Source organism: Aethalodelphis obliquidens, unplaced genomic scaffold, assembly GCF_003676395.1.
Source record: "Aethalodelphis obliquidens isolate GAN/ISIS:26980383/991018 unplaced genomic scaffold, ASM367639v1 scaffold115, whole genome shotgun sequence".
Lineage (NCBI taxonomy): Eukaryota > Metazoa > Chordata > Mammalia > Artiodactyla > Delphinidae > Aethalodelphis > Aethalodelphis obliquidens.
This window is the reverse complement of record NW_020838059.1, coordinates 1,633,318-1,637,702: the sequence shown is the minus strand read 5'-3', so window position 1 is coordinate 1,637,702 and position 4,385 is coordinate 1,633,318. Positions and strand designations below refer to the sequence as shown.

The window sequence follows — 4,385 nt, the reverse complement described above, 5'->3', positions numbered from 1 at the left end:
AATAGCTTCTCTAGGATTTTAGAGATTGTTCTGATCAGTGGAGAGGCAGATGATCTAAGAAACCACAGAAGGTGAGGTGAATGTGCATGAACCCTGAGGAGAGGCACAGTGAAGGGCACCTAAGTTTGTATGGGAAGGGTATGGTGACTGCGTGTGTATGTAGGTGTGTGTGTGTGTGTGTGTACACATGGGCACACTGGGCATGTGCACATAATGAAACCAAAAACCTTAACACCAACAGGTATTTCTATACCACACATACAGAAAGAGAGAGACAGAGAAAGAGACAAAGACAGAGAGATAGACTTTTGTGTCAAACAAATTTGGGTCTTTAGAATGTTCCCCTAAAAGGCTTGGTAGAATAGCCTGAGGGAGTCACTCGTCTGGCAAACTTAATTTTACCATGCAAGGATTAACCTGGTATTCCCAAGGGCTTTAGGCTATAGGACCTCAGGGGTGGTCCCCGCTCTGTTGGCTATTTCTCTGGAAGGAGGGAGCAGCAGTGGTCTGAGCCCCCAAGTACAAAGCCTAGTGCTTGGCTTCCTTCACAGAAGCCCAGGCTGCTCTGAGAAAAAAGACTCCCTGTGGATGGTGAGGGCCATTAGGTCCTTTTAGCATATACCCACTGACTCATAAGCCTCCTCACTGCCTTTTTAACATCCTTGTTTCTCAAGCTCTACACGGTGGGGTTGACCATGGGAGTGACCACAGTATAGAACAGGGAGAAGATCTTGTTCAGGGCAACAGCCTGGGTTGCTGTGGGAATGGCATACACTGTTTCCAGTGTTCCATAGTACAGAGTGACCAATATGAGGTGGGAAGAGCAGGTGGAGAAGGCCCATTGCTTTCCTGCAGCTGATGGAATCCTGAAGACAGCAGCAACAATGTGGATATAGGAGGCTACAGTGAGTAGGGAGGGCACCATAGTGACAAAGGAGGCCAGTAGGAAAGTGATTTCCTCCACTGTCTCAGTATCAGAACAGACCAGCTACAGCACAGGGGTCAGGTCACAGAATAAATGGTCAGACTTATAGGCTGGACAGAAGGGCAGCTGGAAAGTCATGGTAACAGTGACCACAGGGGTTAGGAACTCACCCAGCCAAGACCCACCTGCAAGCAGGATACATGTGTAGAGGTTCATGAGGGATGGATACTGGAGGAGGCTGCAGATAGCAAATTAGCGGTCATAAGACATGGCTGCCAGAAGAAAGTGCTCAACTACTGCCATGGAACCGAAGAAGTAAAACTGGACCACACATCCTACAAAGGAAATCACCTGGGGACCTAAGAGAAGGGTCTGCAGCGTCTTAGGGGCAATGGAGGTAGTGTACCAGATCTTAAAGGAGAAATTGGACAGAAAGAAGTACATGGGGGTTTGGATGCTGCAATCAAGGGAAATGACTATAAGGATAAGGACCTTCCCCAGCAAGGTCACTACATAGATTCCCAGAAATATCCCCCAAAGAAAAAACTGTAACCCATGGAGACTCCCAAATCCCAGGAGGAGAAATTCATTGAGAATGGTCAGATTACCCATAGCTGTGACATTAACGCATTATACCTGAGGAAAGGAGAGAAATATAGCCAGTTAGAAAAAGAGCCATGCTACTGGAGGGGGGCAACAGTACCAGATATGCCATATATTATAAAACTCAAAGACCCTGTCTTTTCTCCTCTGGAATAAATTTTCTGTTTTGTTCTACTAGGTGTATTTACCTAATAGTTATAGTGAAATCAGAAGCTATGCCTTGGAGAGTTAACAGAGAGGGTGTCTCCTTTGCTGTTTTCCACTCTTTTTCTTGACATAACCTGTGATGAATCTACCTTTGGGATTCTCACAGTGGGAGGCAAACACCTCTTTTTTTTTTTTTTGTGGTACGCGGGCCTCTCACTGCTGTGGCCTCTCCCGTTGCGGAGCACAGGCTCCGGACGCGCAGGCTCAGCGGCCATGGCTCACGGGCCCAGCCGCTCCGCGGAACGTGGGATCTTCCCGGACTGGGGCACGAACCCGCGTCCCCCGCATCGGCAGGCGGACTCTCAACCACTGCACCACCAGGGAAGCCCGCTCACAGTGGGAGGCAAACACCTCTTAATGGGGACATGGTGCGGAAGCTTCTCTGAACTTCTGAAACTCAGCTTTTAAGACTCAATGGAAATGTGAGTCCAAAATGATAAAATAGAATTAGAATTCACACCACCCTCTCTCCCCCCGAGCCCCTAAGTCAGGGTGGGTTTCACCAGGAACGTAATTGGAGGGAGGAGGGGAATTCAGAACTACTGATCTTAAAGTATGTGTAAGAAAAATAAGAGTTTCTGCCAGGCTCTGGGGACATGGAGCTGACTGCTTCCATGGCATCAAATTCCTATGGAAATTGGGGGGAAAATGTATGTAAAGTTATTCACTTGAAATGTTAGAGAAAAATTATGTTCCATCCTTCATAAATGAAAATGACATTCCTGACTCACAAGCAGTAGGATGTGCATTTAGAGTTATTTTTTTTTCCAGCAGCGGGGATGGGTTAACAGTGAGTCATGGACGCAGTTCCTCCATCCCCACAAGCACACCCCCACCCCCCCAGCTCAAAGACCCAGAGTTGTTAAATGGTTGTCTGGTCTTAGCGCCTGAGCTGTGTGATAGGATTAACAATCAATCTGTGCTGTGGCCTAAATTAGGGGTAAGTGTGAGGCCACAGTTAGCGGCTTGGTTCAGTTGGTGTTCTAGGCTGAAGGCTCAATCTGAGGCCAGGGAATAAAAGCCATCTTTGCTGCTTTGCTTGGGGTAATGACAATGTGTCCCTAAAAGATTACAGTTAAGTCATATTTTTGTAAATGAAGTCCTATTTTAAATCCAGTCGGAGAACTGGCTATTCAAAGGACTCTTGTTAAGAATGCTTCTGTGACATGAAAGAATTTCTCCATGATTTATCCTTTGTACCGATATGGGTTGTTAATACACAGGGCTTGTGTAAAGGAAGGTCCACCTATAATGGGGGTATCCAGGACACTTAGGGAGCCTAAGGTGGTACTGAATGTAATTACAGTGTGTAAGGAAAATCAGTCAGTAACTAGAGTTGTCCCTGGGGGTGATAGCTGCTTCCTAATTGTGGGATTAAGCTGCAGTGTCCTATTACTTACCATTTTACCTTGTCTTCAGAGACTGGCAGCCAGCATTGAGAACCAAAATTAACATCATTAGATTTTTATCATTCAATCCCAAGTCTCATTAATTAACAATGAATAAACTTGATTTTCCCTTTTTGGTTTACAGGTGTGCTCCTTGGTGTCTCCAAATTCAAAGGCACACCAGCTTCCCTAAATCCTTGCCCATCCTCTCTTTTCTTGCAGTGAAGACAGAGTAATGATATCGTAAAAGAGAAGTTTCAACTCAGAATTCTATTCATTCTTTCGTTCAGTCATCTATTCACTCACCATGTAGTTTTGGACACCTACTATGTGTCATATATTGGGCTAGGTAGGCATTGGAGATAAAATTATGAACAGGAAAGTCATGGTCTCAATGTTTCCAGAGCTTACATCCTACTAGCGGAAGTGGTCTCAAAAATAACTGTAAAACTAGTATTGTGATCAATTCTATGTGGGTATTAATATAAAATACAGGGTCTTAATATAAAAAACAGTATGGGGAGAGGTGACCTTGTTTTGGCAAAATGGTCAGGGAAGATCTCTCTGAAGAAGAAGTCATATTTAAGCTGAGATCTGATGAAGATGGAGTAGCCAGCTATGAGAACAGTCAGAGGGGAGGTATTACAGGTAGAGAGGCAACATGTGCAAAGGCCCTGAGTGAGATAAGCACTTGAATACTGGAAGAATAAAACATACAAGCAAACAGCAAAAAACAACTGTGGCTGGAGGGCAACAGGTAAGGCAGGTGAGGGAAAGAGTGATAGGAGGTGAATTTGTAGAATGCATATCTGATTTACAATTTGAAAAGATCCCTCAAGCTTCTGTGTGGAGAATGGACGGTAAAGGGCTAAAAGGGAAGGTGAGAAAACTGGTGAGGAAGCTAATATATTAATACAGGTAAGAAATGGTAGGATCAAGTTGGGACGGATAAGGTGGATTAATTTTAAGGCTTTTTACATAGTAGAATTGATATATATTTTCATACTTTTCTGTATGCATATTATACATTTTATTAAAAAAGTTTAATGAAATGACATAGATTGCAGATGAATTGCATTAGAAGAGGGCATGAAGAACAGGAAGGAATTAAGGATGAATCCCAGGCTTTTGGCCTAAGCAACTGCATACATGATCATCTCTTTTCCTGAGATGGGAGGACCAAGTAGGTAATTTAGTTTGAGGGGAATTTTCTTTTGTTTTCCTTCCTTCCTTCCTTCCTTCCTTCCTTCCTTCCTTCCTTC

General features: G+C 44.3%; 1 pseudogene; it reads right to left on the bottom strand.

Annotated features, from left to right (window-relative positions):
- Window positions 1-601: 601 nt before the first annotated feature.
- LOC113615315 (olfactory receptor 10A5-like) lies at window positions 602-1,537 on the bottom strand (annotated as a pseudogene).
- Between the last annotated feature and the right edge of the window lie 2,848 nt (window positions 1,538-4,385).